This window comes from Saccostrea echinata, unplaced genomic scaffold, assembly GCF_033153115.1.
Source record: "Saccostrea echinata isolate AGI-Se365-2 ecotype Australia unplaced genomic scaffold, CSIRO_AGI_Sech_v1 ptg000030l, whole genome shotgun sequence".
NCBI classification, from domain to species: domain Eukaryota; kingdom Metazoa; phylum Mollusca; class Bivalvia; order Ostreida; family Ostreidae; genus Saccostrea; species Saccostrea echinata.
In genome coordinates this window covers 29,645,378-29,659,169 of record NW_026889779.1, presented here as the reverse complement: position 1 = coordinate 29,659,169, position 13,792 = coordinate 29,645,378, and positions in this window count along the sequence as shown.

Below are 13,792 nucleotides of genomic sequence, written 5' to 3'. Positions count from 1 at the left end.
ATTACAAACTTCCTTCTACATGACAAAAACATTAAGTACCCTTGTAAATTGTCTTTTAAGAAATAAAAAAAAATGGAAATTGTTATTGATGTTGCCAGTTAATGGATGTACATTTAAAAATATAATTTGCAGTTCTCTTTGAAGTCCTTTCACACACCTTAACAACTTTATATAAAGCATTAGTCCTTATAAATATTCTGAATACAATAGCGAAGAAGCCAAGAAACCCAAACCAACAACTTAACTTCATGATCAACTTGACGACTTCGATATACTTGTTGCATATGGTGTTTATGTCTCTTAGCTGAGTCAATTCGCAGGAGCTAGGTTCTACGAACAATCTATAAAACGAGACAGACTAGGGACAGATAAGATACTTGTAAATTAATGATACACAGGATATGTTTAAAGTCAATATTTCTCTGTATGTGGTAGCTTTAATAAAGTCTGTACAACTAGATGTGGTCAGCCCACTAATAGTGGAGTGACAAGACCATCAAAATTGTGAAATTAATGCACCACCCTACCCTAAGGCTAATTTGTACTTTTTTGGAAAGGTATATTATTAAGCAATTAATAGATTCATAGAAAATTCTATGGTCAAAATTTAAAAAAATAGGAGGTTAAAGATCAGTGATTGAAATCTGACCATAATAATGAACATATTAAAAAAGCTTAAGGAATTCATAAATTTTCTTTGATTTTGCAATAAATTTGTATGGAAAATTGATTCTTACAGTGAAAATATCGATATTATAGAAAAAGAAGGAAAATTTGAACTGTAATGTCCGTCTGTCTGTCCGTAAAATTAATTGTCTTGGAGTAGATTTAATTCAGTGCTGTTGTACAGGTTTTTTGTTCATAAAGTACAATCAGTCAATATTAAGACAGGTGCATGTATAAACAGTAATTAGGAAATCAAAAAAGGACAATACCCCCCCCCCTTCACCCCAACCCCCAAAATACGAAATATGACTAAATTTTGAGTTTTGTTGCTTTGTAGTAATATTTTTATTTAAACATTAAACTTCAATAATTTTGAATATATTGAACTTTAAACAAGACATTTTCTGTTCCTGAAGCATATTGATCATCTATATGACGTCATACACGTTAAAGCATAATGATTAACGTTTTTTGTTTTGTTTATAATTATAGATTCGTTAAACAACTTTATGAATATGAAAACAGTTTTACCAAGGGTTCTTATACTTCGAAATATACAGGTGTATGCTCGGCGCATAAGGCCTTTGGACATATAGGATCCTTTTAGGGATCACACCTGTTGTCACAAGACAAGAGCAAACCGAGTGCTAAAACTCTTGATAATTTTCGTCTCCCTCATGCAAATTGAAAAAAAAATTACTGATTCTTGTCTATGTTTCGAAAGGTTAAGGTAATCTTATGAGATTTCGAATAAGCGTTATTAAACTCGTAAATTCTGCCTATTATATACTCGATTGTGAGGATTTAAGAGCCGAAAGATTTTGGACTTGTATCGGTGATATAGTAGAAATTCTATGAAACGGAAAAAGAAAGCATTTTTATTTTATTGAGATATGCATTTGTTGAAGCTGTAATCTCTACCTTGTTCTCAACTACATCACTTTACAAGGATATGTTTCATTTGAAAAGCAGAATAGGAACTTGATTGAGCTCACAAAATAATACTCCCACTCCAAAAGGAGTTTTCGTCCGATCGAAGGTGATTCTTTAAAAATACCATCGATATTCATTCAGGGTTTAAAGGCAGAGATTTTTTACCGGGTGGTAAATTCCAGGTGAGGGATGGGTTTATTTTGTACAGATGTGAATGCCTTTGGGGCTAGCTAGTTTTAAGCTACATGTATAAGCCGAATAAAATAATTTATTTAATTTGTAGCATGTACATATAAGAACACCATGATGAATGTAATATTTTTGTGATGAATTGAGTTTCAGTGCAAGTACAAAAATATCTTTCCTTAAAAATATAATAATAATTGATATATTAATTACAGTGTGATTTAATTATTTTTGATAATTAACAGTTTTATCCTTCTTTATTTCTGTGTTGTATCACAATTTGTTTTGTTTTTTTAATTTTCTTTGTCACATTTGTAACACCTTTGGCGGGAAACGTTTTTAAATATATTTATTATAAAATAAATATTCAAAAATCGATCATTGAATATATTTAAATTATTAATCATTATATCCTTCTTCTTTTTAAATAAATTATAGCTCAACTTGAATCAAGCCTAAAATTTTAAAGTTTAAATGGAAAACACTTAATATGCTGCAACATAGAATTAAATATTCAAACTGTATATAAAATTTTTTAAAAAAAATGTACAAACATTAATTCTTCAGTAAATTTATAGTTTTTTTTAAACATTTTCCATGGTAGAGTAAAAATGAAACAAAATGACAGGAATCCTCCCCCCCCCCCCCCCCCCCGAAAAAAAAATCATTTTTATGATATAAAATAATATATAGGCCCTATTAGAATCATATATAGTTAAAAAAGACAGGGTTGTGAATATCAAGTATGAAATTTTCTAAGTTGATTTTTTAAATCAGATAATGAATCAGTTTGTATCAAAAGATTCTGTTACTGTGATCATTATCACAGTCGAATATTACATACTCAGATAAAAATTTTTAATCACAACTGATAAATATATTTTAAATTATTCAAAATTGTTTCTACAATGTAATATACACTTTTTTTTGGTATCATTTAAAATACTTTATTTTTAATTAATTTTCAATATTTTCTTTTATCAATATTCATTTTTAATTTTAAAAAAATGCAGATTTATATTTATTTTTTACTACATTTATATATATTAATTCTTTTTTTTCTAGAACTTTTAAATTTTATTTTTATGTTTTGACTGAAGTTTTCAATTGAATTTATTTTTACACTATTTTTTCAAAGGTAGTAATTCTCAGGTAAAGCGCATATACCTGAAAACAGACTATAGCCTGTTGATCACTCAGGTGTAAAAATCAAAATGTTGGCTATGTGGGAATAGGATTTTTCAAAATGTTGGCTAAGTGGGAATAGGATTTTTCAAAATGTTGGCTAAGTGGGAATAAACCGGGCTAGCAGTCTGCCTGTGGCCGTTTGTCTCCTAATCCCTATACACAGGAAGTGATTTAATATACAGTAGAGTACTCGAGTAGAAGTCAAACTCTACCTGCATTAACAAAATGGATACCCCATTTGACAAGAATAATGGCAAAATCCATGTTTTGATATAAGAAATCCAAAATATCTTTCTGATCAAGACGTAAAATTAAAAGTTCACAATACAACGGTTTAAAAGAAAGATTAAATGCGTGAAAATCTAATAAAATTTTATTCAGTTGTATAGGAGGATTCAGAATAAAAGATGGATTCTGGGAAACCCCGATTCCGATGGAAACGTAAAATAACAGGTGCGTATTATTAGGTAGTTTGTATTAAAGATTCTATATGAAATAGCATAAATTTGCAAAAGGAATTGCGGATAAGGGATATGCACCCCGAGTGTGCCGGAGATACCCCAATCACTTTAATGTACATGTGTAACCCCCCCCCCCCCTTTTCAAGAGGAAGTAAAGTAAGTGATGCATGATCTTTATGATATATAGTACTTTCAATGATCTACTCAAATATTGCCTACATTTTTTGTGAATGTTTCAGTAACACTTTATATAGTTCTTCTCTTTCTATTTCATACAACTTAGCATTCATCGCATTTGCATTGCTTACGATACAGAAAAGCAATCTCTAATCATGCAAGACACTGTTCAAACAGAAACATGAAATGAAAGTAACATGCTTGACCTTTACGTCTTCTTTAATAGAAAAATAAAACAGAATAATTACATTCAAATGCCTGTTGATTGAAATCCAGACTTCATTTAGCGTCTTAAGGAGAAAATTTGAAAGTTTGTTAAAACTTGCATATTTTCTCCGGAAATTGAGTGCTTTCGTTCGAGCGCACATTTAGATTTGAATTTTGTCTTTTTAAAACTTTAAGGTTAATACAATGAAACTTTACAGCCTTTTTTGATTAAGAGAAGAAGAAAATTTAATAAATTTAACAATATTTTGATCGGTAATCAATCGATGCCATTATCACAGGTTGTGCTGGGATTCTATAATTCGTTTCCGGTTACATAAAACGTTTAAAAATTTCAGATCACGGAGAAAAAAAATATCCTTAGGTCTAATTTGATCATAAAACATCGTTTGAATAATTATCTTTAAAATATTTAGCTAAATGTTCGTAATTTATTACATTATGTAACTACGTGGAATGTATTTTGTTGAAACACACAATCTCTTAAAAACAAACAAAACAAACAATAATATTCATATTTGATTTGACAATATTAACTTATAGCTATAAGTATCCTATCAGGTACAAAGATTTACTTTTTTATGTAATTCAAATGTTTTAAACTTGTGAAGAATAATATCGGCAGACAAAATATACTACCCCCCCCCCTTTTCACTTTTATTCGCAATTAAAAAAAGTTTGACTCGAGAAAACTCTAAGATCGGGCGAAAATGCATAAGAATGGATGTCTCTTTTATAAAATATGACTTTCAGTCGTAGGATATGTCGGTGCATTAAACTCGAAAAATAAGCGTCTTTTTCTAGGTTTGTCACTGCACTATAAATCTGTCTGGACATTTAAACTATGAACGATTTTTTCATGTACACATGATTATTGCAGATTACAAGCCATAGAGATGTGCGCCCATCTTCTTTTATGGTCGATACAATGACTTCGTTTGCAAATACAATCTATCGTTAGGTCGAATGTTGACTGACGTCTCCGATTTTCACACCGAGTTATCTACGGATTTTTCCGTTTACCCTATCAAAACAAGAGGCACACGGCGGGTGTGACCGGTCGGCAGGGCATGCTCACTCCTCAAGGGCACCTTATTCCGCCTTTGTTTTCAGAGGTCCGTGTTTGCTCTGCTCACAATTTGTATTATATAATAAGACTTTAAGGACAGATGATACAAAAAAGATGCCTGGATTTACATATATTTTGAACCAATTTTATAGTTGAAAATGATGTAAATACATGTATCAAATATTCAAATATTAAGAAATAGTAAACTTTATTTATATGATGTTCCAAATTCAACCTTCCTTTCAACCATCCTTTTAAATCTATACAATTTTTTTTATCACCTTATAGGACATTATAATGAAACTTAAAATGAAAAATTTAAATCTCTGCCGTTAAACTTGTTCATTTTACATATAAAACATGACTTAAGTTATTTTCATGAATTTTGAAAAAAAGTTTATATCATTCGTCCTTTAGCATGATTATATACTTTTGTTATCGTTACATTTCAGTATTTCAAATCAATGTTCAATGTACGAGTGGTGATCCAAACCTAATGTCACATCTGCTATAAAATCTTTAATAATCGAAAAATTTCAATAAAACTTTATGTAGTAATTCTTCTATCGATTTTGCCTTTTGCCTTAAAATTTCATTCAGATATATGCAAAAAATTTTTAAAATATTAAAATAAACACAACCTTAGGACTCGTCACAAGGCTAGAATTTACTGACGTCATCATTACGTTTCTCTTTGACACTCATTTGAATCTGATGATACATAAGATTTACTCAAAAAGGAATGAATTTAAAAATAACATTTGGACTTGGTTCAAATAATTTTAATAATACAACTCAAAACAAGACCGTATATAAAGCAAAATGTCAGTGAAGTTTATTAAACATGCCCATGAGAGGTTAAAAAATATGCGGATGAACTGAAAATGAGTGCCGAAAGGTAAAAACATTACACGTCGGTAACATTCTTGCAGCGATAGACAAAACCTTACGTCGTGTTTATCTCAATATTTTAAAAAGTGTTTTATATAATCGAATGAAATTTGAAGACAAAACTCAAATTAGATAGGGGCATTTGTATATAATTTTTTTGATAATGTTCGATTATTAAATATTTTACAGTAGATGTGACATCACTTTAGGATCAACCCTCCTATTAACACTTTCACTATTTCCGAAAAGCACAAACGGTCAAAGCACATCTACATCATTATCATTGTTATATGAATTCGTTACACTTTTAGATGGAAAATATTAAAGAAAAATATTTCTAAAGTGTAATAATTCATTCGTTTATAATAAAAATTTGAACAACCCAGTCCCAATTTGTGATCTCAACTCAGGAGTCATGCATTGCAATATCTAACTTAAGCTTATCAAATATTAAAATCATGCAAATATTTTGCCTGGTACGTGTTGTTGTAAACCTAAAAAAAGATTTCCAAAGTTTGTGATGATTCTAAATCTATACAGTATATTGAATTTAAGCACTCCCTGGGTTTGCATTTCTAATCCCGGAATGAATTTCTCAATTATGACGTGATGGCTTACTCATATTATCAGAATGTTGCAAAAAAAAAATTCACTGATTTTTTGGAATGTAAATTGTGTTTGGTAATCATTAAAAAAATCTATTTAGATTCAGAACTTTCATAATTCATAAATTCCCGATCAAAACCGGAAGCTGAAATTGTGATACTCGCCAAAAACAATTAATTAATTTATGTAAGTGATAAAGTGGGCATGTAAGGGGTGTACAGGAAGGGTGTACTCGTATTACATGTAAATAAGATTTAATAAAGAACACCAATACATCAAATTTCATCATGGGTAGTGAAAAGAAAACTGATAAATTATGTTAAATCCATTAATTATCTTATTACTTTTTAAAATTCTCACGTGTGGGATTGGTTATAGACTATAATATTATTATACTTTCTAAATTAAATATTCTCTTCGGTTGTTAGCATTGACGTTGAATTCATAGCTTATTTTGAAAATAAAATTGGAATTATATTAACTCTTTAATTGTTTTATTTTTATTTTTGTGAAAATCTGACATTTTGGATTAGTTGATGTCATTTGTTATTTGCATAATTATTTTGTTAAAAACATTCTGTTTGTACACACAAGTACTCTGAAGCTGACATTTAAAGATGCTTGAGTTTCTGATTGAAAATATCTATGCAGTTTATGGAGACCAGGTCTTCCAACAATTAATCTGTTGGAAATCTGAAATATTAAATAAAAAAACTTTAAAGAGCTGAAAGGGGGGGGGGGGGAGATAGGAGACGGATTTCATAATATTCTATGCTGTTGTTTATATTTCAATATTTTATTTCAAAACCAAATATTATTTTTAATGAATTGTTTTCAATCAGAAATGCATGTTTGTTAAGCTAAACTGTGTTCATTTATTAACATTGTACATGAGAGCAGGCGCGGATTCAGGATTTTTTTCCGGGGGTGGGGTGTCCACCCCAGTCCAAAAAAAAAAAATCCAACACAGAAATTTCTTGAAAAGCAAGACCCCCTCTAGATCCGCACATGGAGAGGGTCAAACCTTATGGTAATTAATATCAGATATTTCTGCGAACACAGTTTGTATCTGTATAATTATTTATTCAGCTTATACAATCATGTTAATATTTTGTTTGTTACATTTAATTAGATTGATTTCTACATGTATGTTGTTAACCAAATAAGTGTCATAAATTTACTACTTAACCGTAAACATACAAATTCGTGCAAGAAACATCAAAAACGCTGCTTAAATAGATGAACTTGTCAGATATATGATATGGTATTCAGAAAATAAACATACCTGCATACTTTTTCATAAAGGGAAGAGTAAAAATAATTCGACTTTGTTTACAAGATGGGGCTTAAGTCAGTGCTATATAAAACATCACCTGCTACACATTGCTATGCTGTATGAAATAGAAAAGGTAAGGCAATCATAAAATATTTCTCTACAGACATACATGTATTAATCGGATTTTCACGAATGATACGTAAGATTTTTGTTAAAGATACTTTATGCATTTTGCTAGTAATCATATGGAAGTCTTAATGGCTTCAGCATCAGCAAATAAGTAGCTTACAATATCTGTATTCTTGCAATTGAAGAAAAAAAGTTTCTGACAGTTTGATATTTAGTTTGTTTGTTTATTTTTTCTTTAGTAAAATATCTTTTTGATGTGATTTTATCACACGAGATATTATCGCATTAATTTATCCAATTTCAATGACAAATCACGATTCCTGTGAAGTAAACCCACAGATACATACTAGTATACAAATATTACAAGAAAATACCATATCAGGCCAAAAAAATGTCTTACTGTACACATGTCTTTCCCAAACAACATTTACAACCAAGTTGATATAAAATGATAACTTGCAAGAGATACTGCATATATTCTTTGAAATGTATACACTGTTCACAATTAGGTCTTTTATATTTATTTGCACAATTGAAATTCTTTTCTTAAGGAAAAATCTCGATTTTATTAAACAAGTTCAGGACACACTTTTCCTAGTATAGTAAATTCCGTTTTGTATTCATTACTATTTTAGATGAAGAAAGTTGTGGTTGTTGCAGTTGTCTTGGTGGCATGTATGATTGTCAATGAAAGTATGTTTTTTATTAGTCTCATTCGGCAGATATTGAAAGTTAAACAAACAATCGATTATTATAATGCAATTATCTCTTTGAAAATTGAAGATATAGAGAAAAAATCTCAGCGTTTTCTTCTTAGATTTGCTTTTGCTAATAAAAAAAAAAGCTATTACACGATGTGCATGTATACGAGGGTTTGTTAGAAAAGTTCGCGGACACAGATTTACGGAAAATTTATTGTGCACTTTAAAAAATGACGTATGTCTGATTAAATGCTTATCTTTTGTTTATTAGTATGTAAAAATCAGATCCATTTATTAAAATTTTGAAAAAAACACAATGATTTTTACAGTGCGTCCATAGGATTTACGGAGCAATCAATTGACGTTAGGTGACGTGACAACCTGATTCCAAACCTGTTAAGCTTTTCACAGCTCTAAATTTCTTTCAGTTCTATAGACTTTTCATGTCTTTTTCCTATTTAAAAATTGCATATTAACTATAGCAAGACATGTTACTTTTTTCGAAAATGTAAGTTCTTAAAATCCATGTCTGCGCAGTTAAGCGATCAGGTATGGAAACAAGCGCAACGTCAATGTACGCGGGGTATTGGGGTATCGCAGGAGTTGATCATCAAAAGTATCAATCCTTCCATTCTTACAAAGCCACTACCATTTCAACACTTTGGTCCTAGATACGTGTAGGAAGTCCCCAGCAGCATCTAAAAACATTTTATATATCGTCTCTTTCGAAGATTTTCCTTTCTGTAGGCATAATTTTTTTAATAGCTAGGTGCTCCAAGACGTTAAATGACGTTGCTATTCTAGACTTTGTTTTTACGCATTGATCCTCTAAAATTAACGATAAAAAAGTCGAATCCCCTCCAATTCAATTCAAACTTTCGCCAGATGACGTTTAATGAATATTGTAGCGACAGGTGAAATTTCACAAATCTTACAACATTGCAATTTTTAATTTCGCAAAAATATCTGTTTAATGTAAATGTCCGAAAAAGTGACATGCTCCGTGAGTCATGTTTTATCTAAATAATATACCTGTATGATTTTTAAAGATCATCGGAAAACACCAAATTTTTGCATACTTATTGGAAAATACGTATAGTTTTTATCTGCAGTTTTACTGGTTTCATGCAAATAGCGCTACAAATAGCGCGCTCACTATAGAACTTATCCGCGAACTTTTCTACCAACCATCGTATATACCTATTTTACACCTCTTTTAAAATCTGATGAGTATGTTATTATTTTCATTTGTGGTCAGGATTTTGTAATGGTGCTGATAGTGGCCCTACTACGAAAACTTCTACAACTAGAAAACCCTTGCCTACTGCTGTTAGCACTGATAGTACTTCTATTGCAACGGAAAGATCTACTTCAAAGACTACCACACAAAGTGGCAGAGGTACCGCAGGAGACAGAACCGGAAGTGTCTTATTGACTTTGTTATCTTTAGGATTTTACTGTGTGGTGAAGATGAGGTAGTTGAAATACTGTTCAGAACCTAAGAAAGATATTTACGAAACATGTTTCATGCATATGGCTTTATGCAATTTGATGTTTTTCTTAACTTCTTCAGTGTGAAGACAAAACAATGTCAGCTAGATAAATTAGCAACAGAAATACAATACAGATTAAAATAAATTGAGTGAATACGAAATGTTTGAAATTTTTCCTCGGACATTACTTCCTAATTGAAATGAAATAGAAAAAAAAAGTTTATTGTAATAAATAATAATTCTGAGCATAAGTGTTAATTTTGATCGTTTTCCTCTGCATTCACTTTGATCTCTCGGCATGTATCAAGTACACAGAAGTTGATATTAAAATAATGCTTAAGTTTCTCATTGATAATATCTATGTAGTTTTCGTAGGTATTCCAACAATTTTTTGGAATTTCCATAGGTACTTATTGTGTCCCGTTTTTAGCAGACCTGTTTTTATATTCATATGAAGTAGAATTTATTTGAAAACTTCTACGTGAAAAAAAGAAGTCTCTTGCTGTGGCCTTCGATCGACATTTTGATATATCGCAGTTATTTTATCAATTAATATTTTCAATTACATTCCTATGTAGATTCGATATACCAATGCACTCGAAATAAAAGACACCACGGAGTCTGAAACATCTGTTTCAAATTTGGATATTTTACTAGAAAAAGACATTGATGGCAAACTGAAAATTAAACTTTATAATTAACGTGATGACCTCGACTTTACTTTTGTTAACTTCCCTTACTTTTGTAGCAATAAACTATTATCACCTACATATAGAGTTTATAACTCCCAATTGATTGGATATGCATGAGCATGTTTGCATGTTTTACATACGAAAAATATATAAAATAAGGCAGGCTATTGATAAATTGATTTTAGTACATTTTCAATGGTGAAATACTGTGATTTATTTATTGATTAAGAGTGATATTCTTTCACAGTGTGAAAGGATACCAAAATGATATTCTCTCACAGTGTGAAAGGATATCGAAGTAAGTAAAAATGATTTCTGGCATGTCATCAGATAAAGATAGTAATTTAAACCAAACCATCTTGATAGAAACTTAAACTGTCAATTTCCTCCCAAAAATATTGCTAAAATCAATGTTACAATGTTTTCAATCTTACATTTGCTAAGCTATGACCTCTCAACCGCTTAACTTTGACATCACAGCCTATAACATTACGTTAAGAAAAGACAGAGGCAAAAAGAAATCAAGAAAATGTAATAATAAAATAAATCAATGTTTTGCAGTTGGATATGATTTTATTTCACACGTGAGACAGGATTTTATATTTTTCACTCATGCTTCGCACTTGTATTAATTTTTTTAAAAAAAAATCCTCTCCCACTTGTGAAATAAATTCCATATACAAAAACAAAACATTGAATTTCCTCTATATACCGGTACTACAATATCAACAATATCGATTAAAGTAAACTTTTTCTCGAATTCTATGGTCGCTACAATGACATTGTTTTCACATACAATTTGTCATTTAATCGATTGTTGACAAACGTCAGAAATTGTTAGGCCATTATTTTCATACTGAATTATCTACGGATTTTTACTCGAGCAAGGGTACAAGACTACACGTCGAGTGTGACCGGTAGAAAGGAGATTCTTACTCCTCCGCGGCACCTAATCCCTCTTATGATTTGAGAGTTCCATAATTTTGTATTGTAAAAATCGAGTTTCGAGAATGATAACTGTTTGTTTATCTTCATATTTAATGTTAATCAAAATTTCAGCATATTTGTTTTTCTAATATCGCTTTTTTAATATCAGAAAAAAGCTACGAAAAAAAATGTTATTATGTACAAATGTGACTTTTCTCTAATTTTACTTTTGTCCATTAATAAATTTATTTTTTGTCCATTTGAAGAAGAAATATAATTTTTTTTTTTGAAGATATCAAATATCATTCAAATGTCCTTTACGATTAAAAAAATGTTCAATTTGAATACAGTCTTCTTAATACTGATAAAAAAGTTTTGAAAAATAATTATTTAACAGTCTTTGTAATTAGATATATATCACTTTGTAAAAATAAATCTGAATTTGTTTTAATCTTTATCAAAATTTATTCAAGCAAATTCAACGAAGATTCGCTCAAAAGACATGTAACGCCGTGTAAAAAGAATAAAGGAGAATCAGGTCTGGAAAAGAAATGCGGCAGAGAATCATGGAGGGGTAGTCCCTCCCCTAAGCAATATTCCTTAAAATTAATGGAAACCATTTTGGCGGCTTCTCGTATACTGTAGACGTACTTTTACCGCGTGGTATGTTATGCTACATACGGAGTCAAAAATTTTCCGCGGAAATTTGTCAAAGCGTATATAAAATGCACTAAGTATATATAATGGCAATAGAAGAAATGCGAGTAATTTTCTACTCTCGGATTGAATAGAAATTGTGATCCCGCAGAAATATTATTCCATGGAAAAATACGTTTACAGTATATCCTTAAAGTAACGAAAATTAAGTAAACAAAATCTAACAGATTTGCTTAAAACAGATCAATACATATTATTTATTTAAAAAAAAATATTTTAAATGTGTGTGTGAGAGAGAGAGAGAGAGAGAGAGAGAGAGAGAGAGAGAGATACAATCGCAAGCAACGCATGGCGTGCGAATGCTTGGAATTTAGAACCAAATAAAATACATGTATGCAAACATTTTTTTTTTTGCTAAACATGTAGAATAAGAAAAATAGAAATGTACAGAGATTTTTGACATATCGAATTTATAAATCTCTCTCTCTCTCTCTCTCTCTCTCTCTCTTCTTATAATTAAGTAAATGCTTGTGTAGAACAAATTATTTTTAACAATATTTTTATGATGCTGGTAGTATATTGAATCATTGACACGAAGATTTTTCAGCCTTTGATGCAAAAATCCATATTTTAGAGGGTAAAGGTTGATAATGATTATGAATCATTAAAAAGATCAGTATTTGGCACAAGTAACTATACTTGGCAAACAAATAATTCAATGTTGAAAAATTAAAAAGGAAGTTTTCTGTGTTTGTAGCCTTCGTCGAAATGTTGGTTGGAGCTGAAGCCACGTAATTCTATTGAGTTTTTGTTATGTTCACATCTAGTTTATCTGAGTCTACGAATTACGTGGAAAATTCAAATATTCACATAAGTCAATGATATGTAAATACCCGTGTACACTGAAGGAAACGGACGGTGTTTTGTACTTTTTTTTTCAAAATGGTTATCCTGAGCATAGGCTTGCCCAAAATCTGAATATGTTGAATTTAATTACAATTCTTTTAAAAATGAGGGCCCAAAAAATGCACTCACCATGTACTACTGATTTATAAATTGTACAAACCTTGAATATCAATGAATATTCATGAATTGTTATGGCCCTCTCACAAAATACGGCTTCCTTCATCAATACTGTCTTTCAATTCCTGCAATTTCACAAAGTTGCGATAAAAACAATTATTTAATAAATCTAAGGGAGGTATATTCGGTACTTTAGTTTTTCGCAATTTACCCGGTCCACTTTTTGTAATTTAAATGTAATCATTCTTGTAAGTAACACTGCATATATTTTAATTTATTAGATTGATTATCCGTACATCAAAGTCAGTGTTTGGTGGCACGGAGGAAAGGACATTCGATTTGATTTAAATATATACATAACTAAAAAAGTTGAGCCGAACGTAAATAAACTTCGGCATTGTTTATCTTGTCATTTATGACGAGATTTGGAAAGCTATAAAAGAAAGTTAAATACTTGAACCTGTGGAGAGGGGCCTGTGGTCGTGAAAGGTA